At 40.8% G+C, this 14,466-nt stretch overlaps 1 protein-coding gene across 3 annotated transcripts in view; it reads right to left on the bottom strand.

Moving 5' to 3' along the window:
* Window positions 1-6,119, bottom strand: part of myot (myotilin) — a 56,318-nt gene extending 50,199 nt beyond the window's left edge. For all 3 annotated transcript variants that reach the window (XM_041797313.1, XM_041797316.1, XM_041797317.1), the window contains exon 1: window positions 5,961-6,119. The gene's annotated coding sequence lies outside the window, so the exon portion shown is untranslated. The remainder of the gene's footprint in view (window positions 1-5,960) is intronic.
* Window positions 6,120-14,466: the final 8,347 nt, after the last annotated feature.

The raw sequence follows: 14,466 nt of genomic DNA, 5'->3' as shown, positions 1-14,466 counted from the left end.
TGTCCTTTGAAATTTTCTGGGTTTTTCTTAGAAAACTTTAGGGGGTTTGGGATGTTTCTACGGAACATGAACGTGTTTTTTTGTTTTTTAAAATACGGACTTGTGTTTTAGTATCTTGCACATGCTTTTTATTGTCTTGCACATGCAATTTCTCAGTATCTTGTGAGCGCGTTTTATTCACGTGATACTGAGAAAGAATAAAGATACGAATAAAACGCACATACGAGATACTAAATCACACGTACGAGATAGTAAATCGCACGTGCGTATTTAAAAAAAAGAACGTTCATGTCACCTCCCAGGCTCCGTATGTTTCCATCATTTTCGTGGAATTTTGGAGGGTGTTTGTGAGAATTTATAGAATTTGCCATGAATTTTAAGGGGAAATTTATTTAAATGTTTGGGGAATTTGCTTGAAATTTTTCAGAAATTTGCATGGCATTTTGGGGATTTTTTTATTGGAATATTCAGGCTTTATGAGGAATTTTCACTGACAGATTTGAGGACTATCTAAAGAAATATTTGGATACTTTTCATGAGATACTTTAAAAACGTGTTTAAGAATTTTCAAAGAAAGTTTTTATTATGAAACTTTTTGGGGTTTTTGAAAAGAAAATTTCCAAGAAATTCCTGTTCAACGTCAAGACTGATATTTTAACTAACCAGGCCGTATTTATCCCACATGAGTGGCTCTCCAAACAAACGCCCAGGTCTCAGGAGGTTAAAGCCATATTTAATCTGTCTGCACTGTTAGAGTATATTTACCATCACAGATTTCTCAGTCTGAAGGGTGATTTGTAATTATTCACTGAAAACCGTGATAAATACTACTGACAGATTCTGTCATCCATACCAGTTCATGAGGATTTCTCAGAGAGGAAACTAACACCTACCCACAATCCTCCTTGGTAAATTTAAACAAACCCCCCTGGGTAATTCCAGCCCTTCATACAACACCACGGAGCCTTCAGACAACAGCAGCTCTCAGCGGCGTTCAGATTTAGCTCAGCAGCAGCAGAAGGACGCATCTGACATCTGGCACTGATCTGTCATTACGTAAGTCTCTGGGGTCTCTGATAAAGTTTAGCAAAACAGAAATGAAATTAGAGGTTTTCATCCTGATGAGAAAGCCTCAGATAAACACAAGAATGATAATATCACGGAGTGAAACTTCTGTGAGGGGACTGCACATTATTCACCAGATCTAACATGCAACACACGATTGTTCATCACGAAACCTGCACAACAAGAACCCCGTCATTTTGATGAGAAGAAGTGGACGCTGCAGTCATTTAAAATGGACCATCACAAACTAACATTTATCTTTAAACCAGATGGAATAGAAAGAGACCGGATCACTGTCAGGGGTTTTACAGTACGATGTCCCGGGACAGTCTGATCACAGCAATGGGGACATTTTAACCCTCCAGGATCATTCAAGTTTTACATCCTAAGACATCAGTCAGAACAACAATGTCCACTGTGAAAGGCACCATGATTAACCATAGATCAACTATGGTTAATCAGTATTCCTGGCTACCATTACATCATGAAGACAAAAGAACACTCAGAAAAAAGGGGATGGAGACAGAAACATCTCCAAGTCTCTGAACATCCCCCAGAGTTCAGTTAAATCCATCATGAAGAAATGAAGGAATATGTCACATGTGTAAATCTGCCTAGATCAGACCGTCCTCACAAACTGAGTGGGCGTGCAAGAAGGAGACTAGTGAGAGAGGACACCAAGACACCTATGACTACTCTGAAGGAGCTCCAAGCTTCAGCAGCTGAGATGGAGAGACTCTGCAGACAACAACTGTTGGCCGGGTTCTTCACCAGTCAGAGCTTTATGGGAGAGTGGCAAAGAGAAAGACACTGTTGAAGAAAACTCAGATTCAATCTGGACTAGAGTTCACCAGAAGGACTGTGGGAGACTCCATGGTCAAGAGGAAGAAAGTTCTTTGGTCTGATGAGACCAGAATGGAGCTTTGAGACCATCAGACAAGACGCCAAACACTGACATCACCACAAACACACCATCCCCACTGTGGAGCACGCTGGTGGCAGCATCATGCTGTGGGGATGCTTCTCAGCAGCATCATACTGTGGGGATGCTTCTAAGCAGCATCATGCTGTGGGGATGCTTCTAAGCAGCATCATGCTGTGGGGATGCTTGCAAAGGTAGAGAGGAAAATGAATATATAGGAGAACAGTCTCATTCAGTCTGACAGAGAGCTACGGCTTGGAAGAAGATTTATTCTCTAGTCAGACAATGAGCCGAAGCATCCAGAGAAAGCTACACAGAAATGGTTTAAAGACAACAAGAATGTTCTGGAGTGGCCGGGTCAAAGCCCAGACCTCAATCCAATAGAGCAGTGTTACTCAACCCTGCTCAACCAAAGAGAAAAATTGTTGGAAAATACCTTTTGCAAGAGCCATAATCTAAGTGAAGAGTGACAAAACGACATGAAGTAGTAATAAAAATAAGTTTAAAGTTGGCAAAAGTGGCAAAAAAACAGCAAAACAATGAGAGAAAAGTGACTAAAATGGGCAAAAAGCATTCAGGAGGGGCAAAATAGGACAACAAAGAGGAAACAAGCTGTATTTAATGGCAAAAGGTAGCTTAACTGGGCAAAAAGTGGTGAAAAGGTGGCAAAAAAATTAGAGTAAAATGACTGAAATGTGCAAAAAGCAGTAAAGAGTGGCAAAATAGGGCAAAAAACAGGAAACAAGTGGTATTTCATTACAAAAGGTAGCTTTAATGGGCAAAAATTGTGAAAAATAGTGAAAAGGGGCCAAAATGGGTAAAAAGTCTCAAAAAGAAGTAGAAAAATAAAAAAAAGTGGTATTTAATGGCAAAGGTAGCTTAACTGGGTGAAAAGTGGCAAAAAATGGGGACAAATGGCAAAACGGATTGAAGTAGCAATAAAAATAAGTTTGAAGTTGGCAAACGTAGTCGAAAAGTGGCAAAAAAAGACCAAAAAAAAAAAGAGAAAAATGACTAAAATGGGCAAAGAGCAGTCAAGAGTGGCAAAAAAGAGCAAGAAAGAGGAAACAAGTGGTATTTAATGGTAAAGGGTAGCTTAAATGGGCAAAAAAGTGGTAAAAAAATGATGAAAAGTAGCAAAACTGGTTAAAAAGTGGCAAAAAATTGAGAGAAAAATGACTAAAATTTGCTAAAACCAGTCGAGTGGCAAAATAGGGCAAAAGAGTAGGAAACAAGCGGTATTTCAGTATAAAAGGTAGCTTTAATGGGCAAAAATTGGGAAAAATGGTGAAAAGGGGCCAAAAGTGGTAAAAACTGACAAAAATGGGGAAAAAGGTGGTATTTCAAGGCAAAGGTAGGTTATTTGGGTGAAAAGTGGCAAAAAATTGGAAATATGTTGCAAATATGGAATAAATGGGAAAACTGACCGTTAATGACTTCTGCTTAAGTCTGGGAAACAAACTGATTACTGTGACTAATTTCTGAGGTCAAAGTTTCCCTTTTAAAGGTTTTCTGGGGGAATAATATTTCAAATAAGACATAAAAAAGCCACAAATCATCACAAAAGGGCCACATGTGGCTCCAGAGCCACAGGTTGAGTATCACTTCAAATAGAGGATTAGTGTCTGGAGTGGACTTCTTTTCACGGGCCCTGTACGTGATTTCTGACAGTTAAGTAAATTCCAGCTCCTCATGTGCTGCCTTGTAACTAAACCAGATTTAGTGTGGATTATCTAGCAGCTAGTTAATCATCATGTACTGTTAGAATCTAACATGGTCTAATGTGATGTTCAGGGTCTGTCAGTAAAAAGGATTTCCTCTCCCTGTAAACTCATTCTGAATCTTCTCTCTTGCTTCATGATGAAAACCCTCCCAACCCTCCCAACCCTCCTCCCTCCACTCTCCAATTCTACCAACTCTTCAACTTGTCTTCTAGAGGGACAGATTTAGCCTGGACCCGGTCAGCTGATCTCTCACTTCACCAATCAGAGCTCAGCAGCTAAACACAGCGTCATAGAGGCATGCCAGGCTTGCACTGTCAACCCCCCCCACTATACCACCCACTCAGCCCTGGCTCCTCTGTCCTGTGTTGCCTCACCCAGCCGCCGATATAACCATTACACTTTTTTCCCACCTTTAAAACTCAGAAACGGAAGTCACAGATTTCTCATAGTCTGCAGCTCTTTAAAGCTGTGGTATCCGTCTGCAACCCCCACAAACAGAAGCTCAGACTCTCTGATGAACCCACATATGCACACGTCACACACCAATGCTGACTCAGACGTTAGCTCTACATGGATAAACAGACACAGGGAGGAAGAAACACACACTGAAGAAGAGGAGGAAACACAGCAGACGTTAGCTTTAGCCAAGATGGACGTAAGAGAGGTACAACGAGTGTTGCCCCCCCCCGATTTCCATGTCTCTTTTTGCATATTTTTCACATTCAAAATCCCAGATCATCAAACTAATTTCAACATTAGATGAAGAAAAGTCATTTTTTAACAGATAATTTCATTTAAGGGAAAAAATCCATCCAAACCTACCTGGCCCTGTGTGAAAGTCAAAGTCTCTTTGTTAAATCATGAATTTACTCTGATTAACCACAGTTTTTATAAAGTTTGACTATCCAGACCTGATTACTGCCAGACCTGCTGGATCCAGAATCCCTTAACTAGAACCTAAAAGATCTCCAACACATCATGGAACCATCTACAGAAGAACAGGGAGAGACAAAGTCACTGACATCTATCAGCCTGAAAGGGTTACAGAGACATTTCTAAGGCTTTGGGGCTCAGTGAGAGCCATTACCCACAAATGGAGAAAACTGTGAACAGTGGTGAACCTTGCCAGGAGTGGCCAGCCTACCAACATGACTCCAAGAGAACATGGATGACTCATCCAGGAGGTCCCAGAGGAACCCAGAACCACATCTAAAGACCTGCAGGCCTCACTGACTCAGTTAAGGTCAGAGTTCATGGCTCAACAATCAGAAAGAGACTAGGAACAATGGCATCATGGGAGAGTTCCAAGACCAAAACCACTGCTGAGCAAAAAGAACACAAAGGCTCGTCTCACATTTGACTAAAAACATCCTGATGATCCCCAAGACTTCTGGAAGGTGTGCGTCCCGTTCCATTGGAGTCAGACGAACCCAGCATTTCATCAGCAGAACGTCAGACCAGCAGTCAGACATGGTGGTGGTAGTGTGATGGTCTGGACCAGGACCTGGACCGCTAGAACCATGAATTCTGCTCTCCAGCAGAAAATCCTCAAGGGGAATGCCCGACCACCAGTCCATGACTTCAAGATCAAGACCACTTGGGTTCTGGAGCAGGACCATGATGCCAAAAACACCAGCAAGTCCACCTCTGAATGGACTAAAGACTACATGAAGGTTCTGGAGTGGTCTAGTCAGAGTCTGGACTTAGATCTGTCTGAGATTCTGTGGCGTGACCTAAAACAGGCCGTTCATGCTGGAAAACCCTCCAATGTGGCTGAATGAGAACGATTCTGCAGAGAAGAATGGGACAACATTCCTCCACAGTGATGAGAAAGACTCACTGACAGTTATCACAGAGGTTTAGGGGCGATGACTGTTTCACAGAGGACCAGGTAGGTCTGGATGGATCAGGTTATCTTTGTCTGATATTCAAACTCGTTTCATGCAGATAGAAGGTCTAAGAAGTCTCCGTCATGACTTACAGCTATGTTTAACCTTTACACAGAATGTCCCTTTACTGAATTCTTCTGCTCCATAGATTTTGTCATTTTCTTTCTGACTGGTTCGAGTTTAAAGTTAAAAAATCATCTGAAGGACTGACCAGGTTTCTCTGCCTTGCATTAAAAGATCTCTGAGTATGAAAGTATTGAGAATGAGTAAAAGTTTGGTTGTAATCAGCCATGTGCATGCAGAGCAGACCCAGCCATGCCTGAAGATGCAGCGGAGAACATGAGGAACGTCCCGCCTTACCTGTCTGCTCTCCTCCAACAACAACAACAAAAGTATTGATCCAAAGTGAAGTGGGACTGATCCAAATGCTGACTATGTGACGGTGCGGCTGCCAGTCATGGCTGGGACCGAGCTGACACACACATTTACACACCAACACATGGACTGGGGCAAGTGTGAGTCTTCAGGGGGGTTGTGACGCTGGAATGGGGTTAGGAGGGAATCTGAGGCTGGGACAGGGGAGGGGAGGGAGTTTCAGTCAGAGGGGTACTAAAGGGACAAATTTAGAGCACGGTTTCATGTTCATCAACAGTGACAAACTCATTTCAGAGAGGAGCATTCAGAGGTAAAGAAGAGCAGCTCCAGGCTGGTTGTAGGACCAGGTCAGTGCTCTCTGTGCACGCTAGAACATGTCAGTGAGAACCAATGAGGGCTGAGCACAACAGAGAGGCTGTTAGGGATCATAAACGTGAAGAATCAGGGTTTAAAACTTGAATAAGTAGAAGAATATGTGGCTGACATGCTGCTGATGCCGTAGTCGGAGACTGGATGACATAACTTTCTCCAAACGTGTGAGGCAGCCAGGAAACCTTCTGCTGGTGCCACTGAGTCTTTGGACGACACATGAGAAGAGCTGGAAATGAGAGCAGACAGAGGAAAGTAGACGGACAGAGACGATCTTTACAACGTTAAAGATCCTTTAAAATGAAATCCAAAGTTTGTATCTGAACACTCTAGAAATGTGTGAATCTGGTTTCTGTAAACATGAAAACTCTGAGATCTACATGTGACTGAATTCTGGATTTAGACTGTTAGAAAGTTTTTCACCTTTTTCCTGACTGGGTTTAATGTGGGCGGGGCCAATAATTGGGGTTGGTGATGTCATCAGCCCACAGTAGGGAATGACCCCGCCCCTCTAACACTCCAATCTAAAACCACAGAGCAGTTCATCTCAGTCCAGTCTGTTGTTAGCTGATGTCTCTGCCTTTATTGAAAGTTAACAGTCAGTTAAATGCTGTTTTCTTCTTCATTGTGAGGTAAATTTACCAAATCTATCAGCCACAGTGGTCTATAGGTCATTGAAAGCAGTGGTTTTCAAACCTTTTTCACCAAAGGTACACCTAAGGTTCAGCCAGTAGACTTTTTAAATAATGTTATAGTCAAGGTGGCCTACAAGGGGAGATAAAGGGGAGAGCTTTCTGGGGCCAAGCCAACTGGGGGATCATGGAGATGGCAAAAGTGGGCAAAAGCTGTAAAAAATTGGTTAAAAGTCATGAAAAACATGGCAAAATTGCGTAAAAAGTGGCAAAACAATGGGGAAAACTTGCTGAACGTGTCAAAACTGTGGTAAAAATGGGTTACAGGTGGTCTAGAAAGGTTAAATGTTGTAAAAGGGTGGTAAAAATGGGTCAAAAGTGATTAAAAAAAGGGCGAAATTGGGCAAAAAAGTGGTCAAACAAAGGCAAAAGTGGGCAAAAATTGGCAGGAAGGTGGCATAAAGGAGTTGAAAGTGTCAAAAAGGTGGAAAAATAGATCAAAATTGGCAAAAACGTGGCAAAAAAGGGTTAAAGTTGCTAAAAGGTGGTAAAAGGGATCAAAAGTGATGGGAAATGGCAAAAAAAATGGTCCAACAATTGCAAAATTGGGTGAAAAGTGGCAAAAGGTAGCAAAAATTGGGTTAAATGTGGCAAAAAAGTTCCAAAAAAGTGGCAAAACTGGGTCAAAAGTAGTAAAAAAGTAGTAAAGAAATAATGTGAGGTACAAATTCCCACGGCACACCTCGACTTGCCTTCAGGCACACCGGTGTGTCCTGCCACAGTATTTGAGAACCACAGGTTTAAAGCATCAGAACAGAGACAGACTTTGTCTCTTCTCTGGCGCTGAGCCAGGCAGCTGTGCTCTGATCATGAGGTCAACGTAAGGTCAGGGGGCGAGGCTCATGTGTTTTTGGTCATTTTTACCCATTTTTAAAAAGCTTTTTTTGGGATTTGTTTTGCCATTTGTGACCCGTTTTCCCCACTTCTTTATGCCACTTTAAACCAATTTTTGCTGCTTTTTCCTGTTTTATAACTTTAAGCCTTCTTTTGCTGATTCTTGCCCTTTCATTCCACTTTTAACTCTTTTTTATCCACCTTAAAGAGTGGCGCAGGAATGAGTCCTAAAACACGGAAGTGAGTTAGCATTTTAGCAATAACTTAGCGTTTATTAGGAATTCACAGCGAAATTTGTAAATATTGATACATTTTTGTAATCACACCTTGTAAGCTGTAAGTAACTAAATAAGGTGGACACTACATTATTCCTAGGGGGTCTACTGCTATCACTGTGGGTGGAACTTCCTGTACAGTAACAATAATAGCAAAACACGATTCTTCCAAGGGCTTACTAAAGTGATTTAGTGTCGACAGTGGTTGTTCTGAAATAAATAAATATTTGCTGCAATCAATACTGCTTCATTTTTGTTAACTTAATAAAGTTAAATGAGCTGAATGTTTGAATAGTATTTTCTGTACCTTATGCTTTAGTCGTGGTACTCATCATGTGACAATGTTAAATTTATGTCTTTGACAACAGTGTTTTAAACATGCTGATCACTGTTTAAATGCTTTTGGGATGTAATTCTTTCAATATTAATTCATCATTAATTCAAAACTTGAACCAAACTAAAGAGTTGACCACTTGAATCCTGGATAGTTTTATTTATATAATTCCCACATTTTAAGAGGGAATGGTGGAATAAGGATTTCAGCGACCCCACAAACTAGAAATGTAATCTGAAGGTGGAGTCCAAACTCATTTAACAAAACGTGATTGTCTATTACTACACGAAGCTGATAAAGTTAGGTTATCTGAGGTAATTTCGTCACTTTGTTCTCTTTAGTAGAGGGCGGAGAATAATAATATTGTCTTGTTTGAGGTGAAACAGACGAACATTACATATTCTAATGTCCAAATTGCTCTAATAATCACGTTTCACATCTCTTATTCAATGCAAAGTCCCGTTTAGATAGAAGGGGCAGGAAGTTGTGCCCATATTTCACGCAAAGAATTATGGGGACTAGGAATAAGGTGGATAAGTTTTGCTAATTTTAGCCATTTCATTTGGCCATTATTTCTATTCTTTTAGCCACATTAACCAATCTTTGCCATTGTGCTTGTTTTTGCCCTTTTATACCACTTCTATCCCATTCCTGCCACAGCTAAACATAATCCTAATGTTCACCTGCATAAATCATTCTATTTTTAGAATATACTGAGGGCCTGTTTAAAATAGACCGCTGGTCCCATTTGGTCTGCGGGCCGTAGATTGGACCCCCTTGGTTGAAGGACTAGCTGAGTACGAAGGTTTTTGCTGAGTCAGCCATTAAAAACAGAAACCACCACGGCTCAGTTTGGCACGTTTATTGTCGTCTCACTGTTTTATGCTCCTCTGAATGGAGGCATAAGTTAGTGTGTGTTCATCTTAAAGCAGGAGGGTACAGTATGATGCATCAAACAATGGTCCAGTGCAAATAATCCAACAACTTTCAAATGTTACACAATCAAACAGGAAGGGGAATACATGTTCTTAAATGCATCTCTATATAATATTTGGTATTCAACTTAGCATTTATGTACAATTCATGAGAACAATAACTGCAGACAGCCGGCCTCGGGAGCAGGCGAGTGATGTAGTCCGTTCAGAACTGATCAGACTGGGGAAGATACCGACGATGTCAGTCAACAGAAGATTACCCAGAGTGCACTGGTGCATGTGTTCAGTAAGAGCTGTCAGGAGGAGGGAATAAAAAACCCTTAAAAGTATATCAGTCATAATAACTCATCATCTACACATTCATTTACCTTCTTCCTATCACTGCCACCATCATCATCATCATCACCAACATCCTCTCTACATTCTAAATTCTCATTTACACTCTGGAACCTTTCCATAAAGCTGGTACTATAATTGGCTCAGTTAGGATGTTAAACACTTGTATTTCTGCTCTAAAGTTCAGTTTGATCGTAGATTATTGTTAACTACATAAAAATAATAAATCAATTAAAAGGCAGAGCCATGGTAAAGTGAACTGTTGGTTTTCAATGTAAATAAACATCCTTATTCCTTCATTTAGTCATAAACCTGATCTTTTACACTCCTCCTTCCATCTCTAGGTTCGAGACTTTCACCCTCCCACACAGAAACACACGCTCTCTAGAGCTGCAGGACTCAGAGACAGACTTTTGTGCAAGACACGCTGAAAATACGGCACTTAAAGCATGACTGGGACATTTCTGAGAGGAGAAATAAATGTTAAAATCACCAGTCACACCTTTCCATAATCAGTCTACATAGACGTTTGCCTCTACAGATGTGTTTCTGAACTACTTTGGATATAAGCTGGCTACTACAGCAAGCTTTTTTTTTCTCAGATGTTTACTGGTTTCCTTTCACCAGGACAAATCCAGAGAGCCTCACGCTGGTAGAACGGCAGCGAAAGAACTCTGGACATTAATGAGCAGATGGAGAGGTGTACCTAATAAAGTGATCAGGCTAACATGAATCCACTTGAAAGAGGAACAGAGAGAGAGCTGGGGGAATAAAAGCAGGAGAGCTGCTGCTAGATCTGGACATGTGAGTCAGAATCTATCATCATTTTAATGAGGGGAAGGTGTAGGTGGAAGAGCACTGATCTCTCTACAGGGAAATGTCAACACAGGCAGACTGAGAGCAGGAGGCAGAGAATTCTGATTCTAATAACCTGCCAGCATGTTCATCAGTCCCCAGGTTCACCTCAGACCGCAGACGTACGATCAGCTTAGACGTTAGTGAGACTCTGCACCGAGGATAGCCTCAAACACAACTGGTTTCTCTTTAGCTTAATGAACCAGGAGGAAAACGATGCTGATTAAACATGATTCTACATGGAAAACAGCAAATATGTGACGTTTTGGTCAGCCTCTTAAACTGCTTGGTTTCTGTCGTATAATAAAAATCTCAGGAGGATGACAGTGAATGAGTCCCAGCGAGAACGTCAACAGTCCCAGGGATCTGTGCTCCCAGAGGTCCAAATATGAGAAACAGACCCACGAAGAGTTCTGAGTTCTCAGAGATGTAAAATAAAAACTCCTAAAGGAACTGTGTTGAACTCCGATGCTCTGATTTCTAGAATTTGGATTTTAAATCAGTAAACAGCATTTAAAGAATAAATCCTCTCTCTGTTTCACTGCATCAGTGATCATGAATCGCACTAATCTCTTAGAATGTGATGGAGTTTACTCTAAAAGCACAGGGAAGGTAGTTAATTCTAATTACACCAAAATAAATACTAAGATCTGACTCTTTAGTAAGACAGCTAAAAAAAAGAAATGTTCCTGTCTGAAATATTTTCACAGAACCAGCTGCAACACTACAGGTATCACTTCAACATGTTTCCAGACTTTTCTGAGTCCCTTCATTCAAAAACACATTTTAATAGTCGATAATTTGATGCATATCCCTGCAAACTTAGCAGTTTGAATAACACTGATTCAATAAAATATAGATTTAATGTAGATGTATACTTCACTTTTTTATTAACTTCCCTCTAAAACATTTTAGCTCTTAAGTATACGAAAACTATTTTATTTATTTACACTTCTGTGATTATTTAGCGAGAAACATCATTCCTGACAGAGCTTTCAGCCCTGCAGCGTCAAATATACAGGATCTGGTTCAGGGAATGTGAAATCTCTTTGTCTGAATCAACTAGAACTTTTAGGGTAAAAATCGAGGGTATAGCGTTAGTTCAGGTACTCTACTCTGTTGCTCCCTCTGCAAGCTGCTTTTGCAACCCTCCTCCGCCCCAGCTCCTCCGCTATGCCAGTGGTTCTCAACCTTTTCAGCCGTGAACCCCAAAATTAAGGTGCCAGAGACCGGGGACCCCCACTGGACCTGAAGGTGGTTGAACACAGCCATGAACATCCTAGGATAGTCATGTGGAGACAAGGACGCCCATAAGGGGGGATAAAGGGGAGAGCTTTAAGGGGCCAGCAAAATCATAGTCCATTGTAAAGTTAAGCTGTGGTATTTTATATTTAACCTGAATAAAAACCACTCTTATCAATGAAACAAGTTTTGATTCACTTGTGTAGTCAGTAGTCCTCTTAAAGATGTAAATCCATTTGTTAAAAACTAAATGAAGATACATTAATAATAGCTAAAATGGGTTAATAATGGCAAAACATATGGGAAAAGTGGTGAAATTGGATTTTAAAATGAGCATAAAAATATGTTGGAAATGCCAAAAATTAGATAACAGTGACAGAATGACCCAAAAAATGGCAAAAACTTGCATATAAAGTGGTAAAAGGGGATTCAAAAGTGGCAAAAATAGGTGCAAATTTAGTGAAATGGGATGAAACTTGATATAAATTGGCAAAAAGGGTTAGCTGAGGCAGAAAAATTCAGAAAGTGGCAAAAATGGGCATATCAAAATGTTAAATGTGGCTTTAAAAGGGCTTAATGGTGGCAATAATGTGTCAACAGAGCCAACAATAGGCAGAGAGTGGCAAGATTTGGTTTAGAAGTGGCAAAACAGGCAGAAAAAGTGGTGGAAAGGGTTTAAATTTGACACAAAAATGGGTTTTAAGTGGCAAAAATGGTTAAAATTGGCAAAATTGGAGTAAAGTGGCAACAGTGTTTAATTCAAAAATGCTCTTAGTTTTTTTAAGGCATCTGGAGACCCCCTTTCAGTGTCTCGCGACCCCAAATGGGGTCCTGACCCCAACATTGAGAACCCCTGCTCTATCCAACATCTGACTTTATCAATCTAGGAACGCATGCATGTTTCTGAATGATGCTTTCCATGTAGGCTATTAGAAGGGCAGAGCCATCCCAGAACAGCCACACCTTAAATATAATAACTGCTGTTAAAGAGAAGTATTTATAACTGCAGTGGACCTGACTGAACTAGATTAATCTATCTATATATCACACCTTTACCTTTGCTTCCATGATTCAAGGCTTATACCAAAATAATTTGGAAAGGGAGAGCTATTCTTGTATTGCATGTCCGTCTCATCTGCATTTTAATTATGTAAAATACATCTATATGGCCTGATAGTTATCAAATAATGCATTTTATGAAAGTGTCTGCATTTCAAGCAGCACAAAATTAATTTAACAGATATTTTAAGCCAGTGTCTGTGAAGTCATTTCACATTTCTGATTTTGACGTCCAGCCAAATGCACCTTTAATGTTTAAGTACGAGGATAAGGTTATTCATGTGCAACAATGGGCCTAAATAGTCCTGTTAGGTGGATTGATCACTGAACTCAGGACCTAAAAGCAACGCTTCCATACGAAACTAAAACATTTCTGCTTATTACCGAGAGATGACGGTTTCCTAAATGAACAGATTTTAGCTCACATGTAGAGCAAATCGCCTTAAGTCTCACATTGTCCTAAAAGTGCCTCAGAAATTTTCAGCTGTAAAAACGGAATAAATTCTTTGTCATACAGCGCTGAGAGAAAGTATTTACTCCTTCCTGATTTCTCATTTTTTCCATATTTGTCACACTAAAATGTTTCAGGACATCAAACTAATTTTAATATCAGACAAAGATAACCTGAGCAAAAACTAAAGTCGGTTCTAAAATGATTTCATTAATAAAGGGGAAAAAGCCATCTCAACCTACCTGGTCCTCTGTGAAACAGTCATCTCCCCCCTCCTTGTTAAATCATGAATGAACTCTGATTAAACACATCTTTATAAAGCTGAGTTCAGTTTGACTATCCAGACCCAGACCTGATTACTGCCGGACCTGCTGGATCCAGAATCCCTTAACTAGAACCTAAAAGATCTCCAACACATCATGGAACCAACTACAGAGGAACAGGTGAGAGACAAAGTCACTGACATCTATCAGCCTGAAAGGGTTACAGAGACATTTCTAAGGCTTTGGGGCTCAGTGAGAGCCATTACCCACAACTGGGGAAAACTGTGAACAGTGGTGAACCTTCCCAGGAGTGGCCAGCCTACCAACATGACTCCAAGAGAACATGGATGACTCATCCAGAAGGTCCAAAAGAACCCAGAACCACATCTAAAGACCTGCAGGCCTCACTGACTCAGTTAAGGTCAGAGTTCATGATTCACCAATCAGAAAGAGACTAGGAACAATGGTATCATCTGAGAGTTCCAAGACCAAAACCACTGCTGAGCAAAAAGAACACAACGCCTCGTCTCACATTTGACTAAAAACATCCTGACGATCCCCAAGACTTCTGGGAAAATATTCTGAGGACTGACCAGACAGAAGAGGAACTTTCTGGGCCCCTAACCCTCAACAGTTCCACCCGCTTTTCCTAAAGTTTCAAACTAAGCACAGACCTCAAGCACACTTGGGTTCTGGAGCAGGACCATGATCCCAAACACACCAGCAAGTCCACCTCTGAATGGACTAAAGACTAGATGAAGGTTCTGGAGTGGTCTAGTCAAAGTCTGGACTTAGATCTGACTGAGATGCTGTGGCGTGACCTTAAACAGGCCGTTCATGCTGGAA

The sequence above is a fragment of the Cheilinus undulatus genome, linkage group 10 (genome assembly GCF_018320785.1).
Source record: "Cheilinus undulatus linkage group 10, ASM1832078v1, whole genome shotgun sequence".
Taxonomy (NCBI): domain Eukaryota; kingdom Metazoa; phylum Chordata; class Actinopteri; order Labriformes; family Labridae; genus Cheilinus; species Cheilinus undulatus.
This window is presented reverse-complemented; position numbering and strand designations above follow the sequence as displayed.